The sequence below is a fragment of the Pseudophryne corroboree genome, unplaced genomic scaffold, assembly GCF_028390025.1.
Source record: "Pseudophryne corroboree isolate aPseCor3 unplaced genomic scaffold, aPseCor3.hap2 scaffold_166, whole genome shotgun sequence".
Lineage (NCBI taxonomy): Eukaryota > Metazoa > Chordata > Amphibia > Anura > Myobatrachidae > Pseudophryne > Pseudophryne corroboree.
Genome location: NW_026968296.1, coordinates 1003403 through 1018184, shown reverse-complemented (window position 1 = coordinate 1018184; position 14782 = coordinate 1003403).

Genomic DNA, 14782 nt, shown 5'->3' with positions numbered 1-14782 from the left:
GCAAAAGAGAGATATTGGCAAGGAAAAGCTGTCTTGTACCATTGCATTTTTCTCCCAAACGAAGGACACTAGAAAGAAAATTTTAAAGCCTCCTGTTAGGCCATCATCTACACGACATAGCCCTGAATTTTCCAATGCGCAGCTCTTTGCAAAAGAGAGATATTGGCAAGGAAAAGCTGTCTTGTACCTTTGCATTTTTCTCCCAAACGAAGGACACTAGAATTAAAATTTTAAAGCCTCCTGCTATGCCATCATCTACACGACATAGCCCTGAATTTTCCAATGCGCAGCTCTTTGCAAAAGAGAGATATTGGCAAGGAAAAGCTGTCAGGTACCTTTGCATTTTTCTCCCAAACGAAGGACACTAGAATTAAAATTTTAAAGCCTCCTGTTAGGCCATCATCTACACGACATAGCCCCGAATTTTCCAATGCGTAGCTCTTTGCAAAAGAGAGATATTGGCAAGGAAAAGCTGTCTTGTACCTTTGCATTTTTCTCCCAAACGAAGGACACTAGAAAGAAAATTTTAAAGCCTCCTGTTAGGCCATCATCTACACGATATAGCCCTGATTTTTCCAATGCGCAGCTCTTTGCAAAAGAGAGATATTGGCAAGGAAAAGCTGTCTTGTACCATTGCATTTTTCTCCCAAACGAAGGACACTAGAAAGAAAATTTTAAAGCCTCCTGTTAGGCCATCATCTACACGACATAGCCCTGAATTTTCCAATGCGCAGCTCTTTGCAAAAGAGAGATATTGGCAAGGAAAAGCTGTCTTGTACCTTTGCATTTTTCTCCCAAACGAAGGACACGAATTAAAATTTTAAAGCCTCCTGTTAGGCCATCATCTACACGACATAGCCCTGAATTTTCCAATGCGCAGCTCTTTGCAAAAGAGAGATATTGGCAAGGAAAAGCTGTCTTGAACCTTTGCATTTTTCTCCCAAACGAAGGACACTAGAATTAAAATTTTAAAGCCTCCTGTTATGCCATCATCTACACGACATAGCCCTGAATTTTCCAATGCGCAGCTCTTTGCAAAAGAGAGATATTGGCAAGGAAAAGCTGTCTTATACCTTTGCATTTTTCTCCCAAATGAAGGACACTAGAATTAAAATTTTAAAGCCTCCTGCTATGCCATCATCTACACGACATAGCCCTGAATTTTCCAATGCGCAGCTCTTTGCAAAAGAGAGATATTGGCAAGGAAAAGCTGTCAGGTACCTTTGCATTTTTCTCCCAAACGAAGGACACTAGAATTAAAATTTTAAAGCCTCCTGTTAGGCTATCATCTACACGACATAGCCCTGAATTTTCCAATGCGCAGCTCTTTGCAAAAGAGAGATATTGGCAAGGAAAAGCTGTCTTGTACCATTGCATTTTTCTCCCAAACGAAGGACACTAGAAAGAAAATTTTAAAGCCTCCTGTTAGGCCATCATCTACACGACATAGCCCTGATTTTTCCAATGCGCAGCTCTTTGCAAAAGAGAGATATTGGCAAGGAAAAGCTGTCTTGTACCTTTGCATTTTTCTCCCAAACGAAGGACACTAGAAAGAAAATTTTAAAGCCTCCTGTTAGGCCATCATCTACACGACATAGCCCTGAATTTTCCAATGCGCAGCTCTTTGCAAAAGAGAGATATTGGCAAGGAAAAGCTGTCTTGTACCATTGCATTTTTCTCCCAAACGAATGACACTAGAAAGAAAATTTTAAAGCCTCCTGTTAGGCCATCATCTACACGACATAGCCCTGATTTTTCCAATGCGCAGCTCTTTGCAAAAGAGAGATATTGGCAAGGAAAAGCTGTCTTGTACCTTTGCATTTTTCTCCCAAACGAAGGACACTAGAAAGAAAATTTTAAAGCCTCCTGTTAGGCCATCATCTACACGACATAGCCCTGAATTTTCCAATGCGCAGCTCTTTGCAAAAGAGAGATATTGGCAAGGAAAAGCTGTCTTGTACCTTTGCATTTTTCTCCCAAACGAAGGACACTAGAAAGAAAATTTTAAAGCCTCCTGTTAGGCCATCATCTACACGACATAGCCCTGATTTTTCCAATGCGCAGCTCTTTGCAAAAGAGAGATATTGGCAAGGAAAAGCTGTCTTGTACCATTGCATTTTTCTCCCAAACGAAGGACACTAGAAAGAAAATTTTAAAGCCTCCTGTTAGGCCATCATCTACACGACATAGCCCTGAATTTTCCAATGCGCAGCTCTTTGCAAAAGAGAGATATTGGCAAGGAAAAGCTGTCTTGTACCTTTGCATTTTTCTCCCAAACGAAGGACACTAGAATTAAAATTTTAAAGCCTCCTGTTAGGCCATCATCTACACGACATAGCCCTGAATTTTCCAATGCGCAGCTCTTTGCAAAAGAGAGATATTGGCAAGGAAAAGCAGTCTTGTACCTTTGCATTTTTCTCCCAAACGAAGGACACTAGAATTAAAATTTTAAAGCCTCCTGTTATGCCATCATCTACACGACATAGCCCTGAATTTTCCAATGCGCAGCTCTTTGCAAAAGAGAGATATTGGCAAGGAAAAGCTGTCTTGTACCTTTGCATTTTTCTCCCAAACGAAGGACACTAGAATTAAAATTTTAAAGCCTCCTGCTATGCCATCATCTACACGACATAGCCCTGAATTTTCCAATGCGCAGCTCTTTGCAAAAGAGAGATATTGGCAAGGAAAAGCTGTCAGGTACCTTTGCATTTTTCTCCCAAACGAAGGACACTAGAATTAAAATTTTAAAGCCTCCTGTTAGGCCATCATCTACACGACATAGCCCTGAATTTTCCAATGCGCAGCTCTTTGCAAAAGAGAGATATTGGCAAGGAAAAGCTGTCTTGTACCTTTGCATTTTTCTCCCAAACGAAGGTCACTAGAAAGAAAATTTTAAAGCCTCCTGTTAGGCCATCATCTACACGACATAGCCCTGAATTTTCCAATGCGCAGCTCTTTGCAAAAGAGAGATATTGGCAAGGAAAAGCTGTCTTGTACCATTGCATTTTTCTCCCAAACGAAGGACACTAGAAAGAAAATTTTAAAGCCTCCTGTTAGGCCATCATCTACACGACATAGCCCTGATTTTTCCAATGCGCAGCTCTTTGCAAAAGAGAGATATTGGCAAGGAAAAGCTGTCTTGTACCTTTGCATTTTTCTCCCAAACGAAGGACACTAGAAAGAAAATTTTAAAGCCTCCTGTTAGGCCATCATCTACACGACATAGCCCTGAATTTTCCAATGCGCAGCTCTTTGCAAAAGAGAGATATTGGCAAGGAAAAGCTGTCTTGTACCTTTGCATTTTTCTCCCAAACGAAGGACACTAGAAAGAAAATTTTAAAGCCTCCTGTTAGGCCATCATCTACACGACATAGCCCTGAATTTTCCAATGCGTAGCTCTTTGCAAAAGAGAGATATTGGCAAGGAAAAGCTGTCTTGTACCTTTGCATTTTTCTCCCAAACGAAGGACACTTGAAAGAAAATTTTAAAGCCTCCTGTTAGGCCATCATCTACACGACATAGCCCTGAATTTTCCAATGCGCAGCTCTTTGCCCAAGAGAGATATTGGCAAGGAAAAGCTGTCTTGTACCTTTGCATTTTTCTCCCAAACGAAGGACACTAGAATTAAAATTTTAAAGCCTCCTGTTATGCCATCATCTACACGACATAGCCCTGAATTTTCCAATGCGCAGCTCTTTGCAAAAGAGAGATATTGGCAAGGAAAAGCTGTCTTGTACCTTTGCATTTTTCTCCCAAACGAAGGACACTAGAAAGAAAATTTTAAAGCCTCCTGTTAGGCCATCATCTACACGACATAGCCCTGATTTTTCCAATGCGCAGCTCTTTGCAAAAGAGAGATATTGGCAAGGAAAAGCTGTCTTGTATCTTTGCATTTTTCTCCCAAACGAAGGACACTAGAATTAAAATTTTAAAGCCTCCTGCTATGCCATCATCTACACGACATAGCCCTGAATTTTCCAATGCGCAGCTCTTTGCAAAAGAGAGATATTGGCAAGGAAAAGCTGTCAGGTACCTTTGCATTTTTCTCCCAAACGAAGGTCACTAGAAAGAAAATTTTAAAGCCTCCTGTTAGGCCATCATCTACACGACATAGCCCTGAATTTTCCAATGCGCAGCTCTTTGCAAAAGAGAGATATTGGCAAGGAAAAGCTGTCTTGTACCATTGCATTTTTCTCCCAAACGAAGGACACTAGAAAGAAAATTTTAAAGCCTCCTGTTAGGCCATCATCTACACGACATAGCCCTGAATTTTCCAATGCGCAGCTCTTTGCAAAAGAGAGATATTGGCAAGGAAAAGCTGTCTTGTACCATTGCATTTTTCTCCCAAACGAAGGACACTAGAAAGAAAATTTTAAAGCCTCCTGTTAGGCCATCATCTACACGACATAGCCCTGAATTTTCCAATGCGCAGCTCTTTGCAAAAGAGAGATATTGGCAAGGAAAAGCTGTCTTGTACCTTTGCATTTTTCTCCCAAACGAAGGACACTAGAATTAAAATTTTAAAGCCTCCTGCTATGCCATCATCTACACGACATAGCCCTGAATTTTCCAATGCGCAGCTCTTTGCAAAAGAGAGATATTAGCAAGGAAAAGCTGTCAGGTACCTTTGCATTTTTCTCCCAAACGAAGGACACTAGAATTAAAATTTTAAAGCCTCCTGTTAGGCCATCATCTACACGACATAGCCCCGAATTTTCCAATGCGTAGCTCTTTGCAAAAGAGAGATATTGGCAAGGAAAAGCTGTCTTGTACCTTTGCATTTTTCTCCCAAACGAAGGACACTAGAAAGAAAATTTTAAAGCCTCCTGTTAGGCCATCATCTACACGATATAGCCCTGATTTTTCCAATGCGCAGCTCTTTGCAAAAGAGAGATATTGGCAAGGAAAAGCTGTCTTGTACCATTGCATTTTTCTCCCAAACGAAGGACACTAGAAAGAAAATTTTAAAGCCTCCTGTTAGGCCATCATCTACACGACATAGCCCTGAATTTTCCAATGCGCAGCTCTTTGCAAAAGAGAGATATTGGCAAGGAAAAGCTGTCTTGTACCTTTGCATTTTTCTCCCAAACGAAGGACACGAATTAAAATTTTAAAGCCTCCTGTTAGGCCATCATCTACACGACATAGCCCTGAATTTTCCAATGCGCAGCTCTTTGCAAAAGAGAGATATTGGCAAGGAAAAGCTGTCTTGAACCTTTGCATTTTTCTCCCAAACGAAGGACACTAGAATTAAAATTTTAAAGCCTCCTGTTATGCCATCATCTACACGACATAGCCCTGAATTTTCCAATGCGCAGCTCTTTGCAAAAGAGAGATATTGGCAAGGAAAAGCTGTCTTATACCTTTGCATTTTTCTCCCAAACGAAGGACACTAGAATTAAAATTTTAAAGCCTCCTGCTATGCCATCATCTACACGACATAGCCCTGAATTTTCCAATGCGCAGCTCTTTGCAAAAGAGAGATATTGGCAAGGAAAAGCTGTCAGGTACCTTTGCATTTTTCTCCCAAACGAAGGACACTAGAATTAAAATTTTAAAGCCTCCTGTTAGGCCATCATCTACACGACATAGCCCTGAATTTTCCAATGCGCAGCTCTTTGCAAAAGAGAGATATTGGCAAGGAAAAGCTGTCTTGTACCATTGCATTTTTCTCCCAAACGAAGGACACTAGAAAGAAAATTTTAAAGCCTCCTGTTAGGCCATCATCTACACGACATAGCCCTGATTTTTCCAATGCGCGGCTCTTTGCAAAAGAGAGATATTGGCAAGGAAAAGCTGTCTTGTACCTTTGCATTTTTCTCCCAAACGAAGGACACTAGAAAGAAAATTTTAAAGCCTCCTGTTAGGCCATCATCTACACGACATAGCCCTGAATTTTCCAATGCGCAGCTCTTTGCAAAAGAGAGATATTGGCAAGGAAAAGCTGTCTTGTACCATTGCATTTTTCTCCCAAACGAAGGACACTAGAAAGAAAATTTTAAAGCCTCCTGTTAGGCCATCATCTACACGACATAGCCCTGATTTTTCCAATGCGCAGCTCTTTGCAAAAGAGAGATATTGGCAAGGAAAAGCTGTCTTGTACCTTTGCATTTTTCTCCCAAACGAAGGACACTAGAAAGAAAATTTTAAAGCCTCCTGTTAGGCCATCATCTACACGACATAGCCCTGAATTTTCCAATGCGCAGCTCTTTGCAAAAGAGAGATATTGGCAAGGAAAAGCTGTCTTGTACCTTTGCATTTTTCTCCCAAACGAAGGACACTTGAAAGAAAATTTTAAAGCCTCCTGTTAGGCCATCATCTACACGACATAGCCCTGAATTTTCCAATGCGCAGCTCTTTGCCCAAGAGAGATATTGGCAAGGAAAAGCTGTCTTGTACCTTTGCATTTTTCTCCCAAACGAAGGACACTAGAATTAAAATTTTAAAGCCTCCTGTTAGGCCATCATCTACACGACATAGCCCTGAATTTTCCAATGCGCAGCTCTTTGCAAAAGAGAGATATTGGCAAGGAAAAGCTGTCTTGTACCTTTGCATTTTTCTCCCAAACGAAGGACACTAGAATTAAAATTTTAAAGCCTCCTGTTATGCCATCATCTACACGACATAGCCCTGAATTTTCCAATGCGCAGCTCTTTGCAAAAGAGAGATATTGGCAAGGAAAAGCTGTCTTGTACCTTTGCATTTTTCTCCCAAACGAAGGACACTAGAAAGAAAATTTTAAAGCCTCCTGTTAGGCCATCATCTACACGACATAGCCCTGAGTTTTCCAATGCGTAGCTCTTTGCAAAAGAGAGATATTGGCAAGGAAAAGCTGTCTTGTACCTTTGCATTTTTCTCCTAAACGAAGGACACTAGAAAGAAAATTTTAAAGCCTCCTGTTAGGCCATCATCTACACGACATAGCCCTGATTTTTCCAATGCGCAGCTCTTTGCAAAAGAGAGATATTGGCAAGGAAAAGCTGTCTTGTACCTTTGCATTTTTCTCCCAAACGAAGGACACTAGAATTAAAATTTTAAAGCTTCCTGTTATGCCATCATCTACACGACATAGCCCTGAATTTTCCAATGCGCAGCTCTTTGCAAAAGAGAGATATTGGCAAGGAAAAGCTGTCTTGTACCTTTGCATTTTTCTCCCAAACGAAGGACACTAGAATTAAAATTTTAAAGCCTCCTGCTATGCCATCATCTACACGACATAGCCCTGAATTTTCCAATGCGCAGCTCTTTGCAAAAGAGAGATATTGGCAAGGAAAAGCTGTCAGGTACCTTTGCATTTTTCTCCCAAACGAAGGTCACTAGAAAGAAAATTTTAAAGCCTCCTGTTAGGCCATCATCTACACGACATAGCCCTGAATTTTCCAATGCGCAGCTCTTTGCAAAAGAGAGATATTGGCAAGGAAAAGCTGTCTTGTACCATTGCATTTTTCTCCCAAACGAAGGACACTAGAAAGAAAATTTTAAAGCCTCCTGTTAGGCCATCATCTACACGACATAGCCCTGAATTTTCCAATGCGCAGCTCTTTGCAAAAGAGAGATATTGGCAAGGAAAAGCTGTCTTATACCTTTGCATTTTTCTCCCAAACGAAGGACACTAGAATTAAAATTTTAAAGCCTCCTGCTATGCCATCATCTACACGACATAGCCCTGAATTTTCCAATGCGCAGCTCTTTGCAAAAGAGAGATATTGGCAAGGAAAAGCTGTCAGGTACCTTTGCATTTTTCTCCCAAACGAAGGACACTAGAATTAAAATTTTAAAGCCTCCTGTTAGGCCATCATCTACACGACATAGCCCTGAATTTTCCAATGCGTAGCTCTTTGCAAAAGAGAGATATTGGCAAGGAAAAGCTGTCTTGTACCTTTGCATTTTTCTCCCAAACGAAGGACACTAGAAAGAAAATTTTAAAGCCTCCTGTTAGGCCATCATCTACACGATATAGCCCTGATTTTTCCAATGCGCAGCTCTTTGCAAAAGAGAGATATTGGCAAGGAAAAGCTGTCTTGTACCATTGCATTTTTCTCCCAAACGAAGGACACTAGAAAGAAAATTTTAAAGCCTCCTGTTAGGCCATCATCTACACGACATAGCCCTGAATTTTCCAATGCGCAGCTCTTTGCAAAAGAGAGATATTGGCAAGGAAAAGCTGTCTTGTACCTTTGCATTTTTCTCCCAAACGAAGGACACTAGAATTAAAATTTTAAAGCCTCCTGCTATGCCATCATCTACACGACATAGCCCTGAATTTTCCAATGCGCAGCTCTTTGCAAAAGAGAGATATTGGCAAGGAAAAGCTGTCAGGTACCTTTGCATTTTTCTCCCAAACGAAGGACACTAGAATTAAAATTTTAAAGCCTCCTGTTAGGCCATCATCTACACGACATAGCCCCGAATTTTCCAATGCGTAGCTCTTTGCAAAAGAGAGATATTGGCAAGGAAAAGCTGTCTTGTACCTTTGCATTTTTCTCCCAAACGAAGGACACTAGAAAGAAAATTTTAAAGCCTCCTGTTAGGCCATCATCTACACGATATAGCCCTGATTTTTCCAATGCGCAGCTCTTTGCAAAAGAGAGATATTGGCAAGGAAAAGCTGTCTTGTACCATTGCATTTTTCTCCCAAACGAAGGACACTAGAAAGAAAATTTTAAAGCCTCCTGTTAGGCCATCATCTACACGACATAGCCCTGAATTTTCCAATGCGCAGCTCTTTGCAAAAGAGAGATATTGGCAAGGAAAAGCTGTCTTGTACCTTTGCATTTTTCTCCCAAACGAAGGACACGAATTAAAATTTTAAAGCCTCCTGTTAGGCCATCATCTACACGACATAGCCCTGAATTTTCCAATGCGCAGCTCTTTGCAAAAGAGAGATATTGGCAAGGAAAAGCTGTCTTGAACCTTTGCATTTTTCTCCCAAACGAAGGACACTAGAATTAAAATTTTAAAGCCTCCTGTTATGCCATCATCTACACGACATAGCCCTGAATTTTCCAATGCGCAGCTCTTTGCAAAAGAGAGATATTGGCAAGGAAAAGCTGTCTTATACCTTTGCATTTTTCTCCCAAACGAAGGACACTAGAATTAAAATTTTAAAGCCTCCTGCTATGCCATCATCTACACGACATAGCCCTGAATTTTCCAATGCGCAGCTCTTTGCAAAAGAGAGATATTGGCAAGGAAAAGCTGTCAGGTACCTTTGCATTTTTCTCCCAAACGAAGGACACTAGAATTAAAATTTTAAAGCCTCCTGTTAGGCCATCATCTACACGACATAGCCCTGAATTTTCCAATGCGCAGCTCTTTGCAAAAGAGAGATATTGGCAAGGAAAAGCTGTCTTGTACCATTGCATTTTTCTCCCAAACGAAGGACACTAGAAAGAAAATTTTAAAGCCTCCTGTTAGGCCATCATCTACACGACATAGCCCTGATTTTTCCAATGCGCAGCTCTTTGCAAAAGAGAGATATTGGCAAGGAAAAGCTGTCTTGTACCTTTGCATTTTTCTCCCAAACGAAGGACACTAGAAAGAAAATTTTAAAGCCTCCTGTTAGGCCATCATCTACACGACATAGCCCTGAATTTTCCAATGCGCAGCTCTTTGCAAAAGAGAGATATTGGCAAGGAAAAGCTGTCTTGTACCATTGCATTTTTCTCCCAAACGAAGGACACTAGAAAGAAAATTTTAAAGCCTCCTGTTAGGCCATCATCTACACGACATAGCCCTGATTTTTCCAATGCGCAGCTCTTTGCAAAAGAGAGATATTGGCAAGGAAAAGCTGTCTTGTACCTTTGCATTTTTCTCCCAAACGAAGGACACTAGAAAGAAAATTTTAAAGCCTCCTGTTAGGCCATCATCTACACGACATAGCCCTGAATTTTCCAATGCGCAGCTCTTTGCAAAAGAGAGATATTGGCAAGGAAAAGCTGTCTTGTACCTTTGCATTTTTCTCCCAAACGAAGGACACTAGAAAGAAAATTTTAAAGCCTCCTGTTAGGCCATCATCTACACGACATAGCCCTGAATTTTCCAATGCGTAGCTCTTTGCAAAAGAGAGATATTGGCAAGGAAAAGCTGTCTTGTACCTTTGCATTTTTCTCCCAAACGAAGGACACTAGAAAGAAAATTTTAAAGCCTCCTGTTAGGCCATCATCTACACGACATAGCCCTGAATTTTCCAATGCGCAGCTCTTTGCAAAAGAGAGATATTGGCAAGGAAAAGCTGTCTTGTACCTTTGCATTTTTCTCCCAAACGAAGGACACTAGAATTAAAATTTTAAAGCCTCCTGTTATGCCATCATCTACACGACATAGCCCTGTATTTTCCAATGCGCAGCTCTTTGCAAAAGAGAGATATTGGCAAGGAAAAGCTGTCTTGTACCTTTGCATTTTTCTCCCAAACGAAGGACACTAGAAAGAAAATTTTAAAGCCTCCTGTTAGGCCATCATCTACACGACATAGCCCTGAGTTTTCCAATGCGTAGCTCTTTGCAAAAGAGAGATATTGGCAAGGAAAAGCTGTCTTGTACCTTTGCATTTTTCTCCTAAACGAAGGACACTAGAAAGAAAATTTTAAAGCCTCCTGTTAGGCCATCATCTACACGACATAGCCCTGATTTTTCCAATGCGCAGCTCTTTGCAAAAGAGAGATATTGGCAAGGAAAAGCTGTCTTGTACCTTTGCATTTTTCTCCCAAACGAAGGACACTAGAATTGAAATTTTAAAGCCTCCTGTTAGGCCATCATCTACACGACATAGCCCTGAATTTTCCAATGCGCAGCTCTTTGCAAAAGAGAGATATTGGCAAGGAAAAGCTGTCTTGTACCATTGCATTTTTCTCCCAAACGAAGGACACTAGAAAGAAAATTTTAAAGCCTCCTATTAGGCCATCATCTACACGACATAGCCCTGAATTTTCCAATGCGCAGCTCTTTGCAAAAGAGAGATATTGGCAAGGAAAAGCTGTCTTGTACCATTGCATTTTTCTCCCAAACGAAGGACACTAGAAAGAAAATTTTAAAGCCTCCTGTTAGGCCATCATCTACACGACATAGCCCTGAATTTTCCAATGCGTAGCTCTTTGCAAAAGAGAGATATTGGCAAGGAAAAGCTGTCTTGTACCTTTGCATTTTTCTCCCAAACGAAGGACACTAGAATTAAAATTTTAAAGCCTCCTGCTATGCCATCATCTACACGACATAGCCCTGAATTTTCCAATGCGCAGCTCTTTGCAAAAGAGAGATATTGGCAAGGAAAAGCTGTCAGGTACCTTTGCATTTTTCTCCCAAACGAAGGACACTAGAATTAAAATTTTAAAGCCTCCTGTTAGGCCATCATCTACACGACATAGCCCTGAATTTTCCAATGCGCAGCTCTTTGCAAAAGAGAGATATTGGCAAGGAAAAGCTGTCTTGTACCTTTGCATTTTTCTCCCAAACGAAGGTCACTAGAAAGAAAATTTTAAAGCCTCCTGTTAGGCCATCATCTACACGACATAGCCCTGAATTTTCCAATGCGCAGCTCTTTGCAAAAGAGAGATATTGGCAAGGAAAAGCTGTCTTGTACCATTGCATTTTTCTCCCAAACGAAGGACACTAGAAAGAAAATTTTAAAGCCTCCTGTTAGGCCATCATCTACACGACATAGCCCTGATTTTTCCAATGCGCAGCTCTTTGCAAAAGAGAGATATTGGCAAGGAAAAGCTGTCTTGTACCTTTGCATTTTTCTCCCAAACGAAGGACACTAGAAAGAAAATTTTAAAGCCTCCTGTTAGGCCATCATCTACACGACATAGCCCTGAATTTTCCAATGCGCAGCTCTTTGCAAAAGAGAGATATTGGCAAGGAAAAGCTGTCTTGTACCTTTGCATTTTTCTCCCAAACGAAGGACACTAGAAAGAAAATTTTAAAGCCTCCTGTTAGGCCATCATCTACACGACATAGCCCTGAATTTTCCAATGCGTAGCTCTTTGCAAAAGAGAGATATTGGCAAGGAAAAGCTGTCTTGTACCTTTGCATTTTTCTCCCAAACGAAGGACACTAGAAAGAAAATTTTAAAGCCTCCTGTTAGGCCATCATCTACACGACATAGCCCTGAATTTTCCAATGCGCAGCTCTTTGCCCAAGAGAGATATTGGCAAGGAAAAGCTGTCTTGTACCTTTGCATTTTTCTCCCAAACGAAGGACACTAGAATTAAAATTTTAAAGCCTCCTGTTAGGCCATCATCTACACGACATAGCCCTGAATTTTCCAATGCGCAGCTCTTTGCCCAAGAGAGATATTGGCAAGGAAAAGCTGTCTTGTACCTTTGCATTTTTCTCCCAAACGAAGGACACTAGAATTAAAATTTTAAAGCCTCCTGTTAGGCCATCATCTACACGACATAGCCCTGAGTTTTCCAATGCGTAGCTCTTTGCAAAAGAGAGATATTGGCAAGGAAAAGCTGTCTTGTACCTTTGCATTTTTCTCCTAAACAAAGGACACTAGAAAGAAAATTTTAAAGCCTCCTGTTAGGCCATCATCTACACGACATAGCCCTGATTTTTCCAATGCGCAGCTCTTTGCAAAAGAGAGATATTGGCAAGGAAAAGCTGTCTTGTACCTTTGCATTTTTCTCCCAAACGAAGGACACTAGAATTAAAATTTTAAAGCCTCCTGTTATGCCATCATCTACACTACATAGCCCTGAATTTTCCAATGCGCAGCTCTTTGCAAAAGAGAGATATTGGCAAGGAAAAGCTGTCTTGTACCTTTGCATTTTTCTCCCAAACGAAGGACACTAGAATTAAAATTTTAAAGCCTCCTGCTATGCCATCATCTACACGACATAGCCCTGAATTTTCCAATGCGCAGCTCTTTGCAAAAGAGAGATATTGGCAAGGAAAAGCTGTCAGGTACCTTTGCATTTTTCTCCCAAACGAAGGTCACTAGAAAGAAAATTTTAAAGCCTCCTGTTAGGCCATCATCTACACGACATAGCCCTGAATTTTCCAATGCGCAGCTCTTTGCAAAAGAGAGATATTGGCAAGGAAAAGCTGTCTTGTACCATTGCATTTTTCTCCCAAACGAAGGACACTAGAAAGAAAATTTTAAAGCCTCCTGTTAGGCCATCATCTACACGATATAGCCCTGATTTTTCCAATGCGCAGCTCTTTGCAAAAGAGAGATATTGGCAAGGAAAAGCTGTCTTGTACCATTGCATTTTTCTCCCAAACGAAGGACACTAGAAAGAAAATTTTAAAGCCTCCTGTTAGGCCATCATCTACACGACATAGCCCTGAATTTTCCAATGCGCAGCTCTTTGCAAAAGAGAGATATTGGCAAGGAAAAGCTGTCTTGTACCTTTGCATTTTTCTCCCAAACGAAGGACACTAGAATTAAAATTTTAAAGCCTCCTGCTATGCCATCATCTACACGACATAGCCCTGAATTTTCCAATGCGCAGCTCTTTGCAAAAGAGAGATATTGGCAAGGAAAAGCTGTCAGGTACCTTTGCATTTTTCTCCCAAACGAAGGACACTAGAATTAAAATTTTAAAGCCTCCTGTTAGGCCATCATCTACACGACATAGCCCCGAATTTTCCAATGCGTAGCTCTTTGCAAAAGAGAGATATTGGCAAGGAAAAGCTGTCTTGTACCTTTGCATTTTTCTCCCAAACGAAGGACACTAGAAAGAAAATTTTAAAGCCTCCTGTTAGGCCATCATCTACACGATATAGCCCTGATTTTTCCAATGCGCAGCTCTTTGCAAAAGAGAGATATTGGCAAGGAAAAGCTGTCTTGTACCATTGCATTTTTCTCCCAAACGAAGGACACTAGAAAGAAAATTTTAAAGCCTCCTGTTAGGCCATCATCTACACGACATAGCCCTGAATTTTCCAATGCGCAGCTCTTTGCAAAAGAGAGATATTGGCAAGGAAAAGCTGTCTTGTACCTTTGCATTTTTCTCCCAAACGAAGGACACGAATTAAAATTTTAAAGCCTCCTGTTAGGCCATCATCTACACGACATAGCCCTGAATTTTCCAATGCGCAGCTCTTTGCAAAAGAGAGATATTGGCAAGGAAAAGCTGTCTTGAACCTTTGCATTTTTCTCCCAAACGAAGGACACTAGAATTAAAATTTTAAAGCCTCCTGTTATGCCATCATCTACACGACATAGCCCTGAATTTTCCAATGCGCAGCTCTTTGCAAAAGAGAGATATTGGCAAGGAAAAGCTGTCAGGTACCTTTGCATTTTTCTCCCAAACGAAGGACACTAGAATTAAAATTGTAAAGCCTCCTGTTAGGCCATCATCTACACGACATAGCCCTGAATTTTCCAATGCGTAGCTCTTTGCAAAAGAGAGATATTGGCAAGGAAAAGCTGTCTTGTACCTTTGCATTTTTCTCCCAAACGAAGGACACTAGAATTAAAATTTTAAAGCCTCCTGCTATGCCATCATCTACACGACATAGCCCTGAATTTTCCAATGCGCAGCTCTTTGCAAAAGAGAGATATTGGCAAGGAAAAGCTGTCAGGTACCTTTGCATTTTTCTCCCAAACGAAGGTCACTAGAAAGAAAATTTTAAAGCCTCCTGTTAGGCCATCATCTACACGACATAGCCCTGAATTTTCCAATGCGCAGCTCTTTGCAAAAGAGAGATATTGGCAAGGAAAAGCTGTCTTGTACCATTGCATTTTTCTCCAAAACGAAGGACACTAGAAAGAAAATTTTAAAGCCTCCTGTTAGGCCATCATCTACACGACATAGCCCTGAATTTTCCAATGC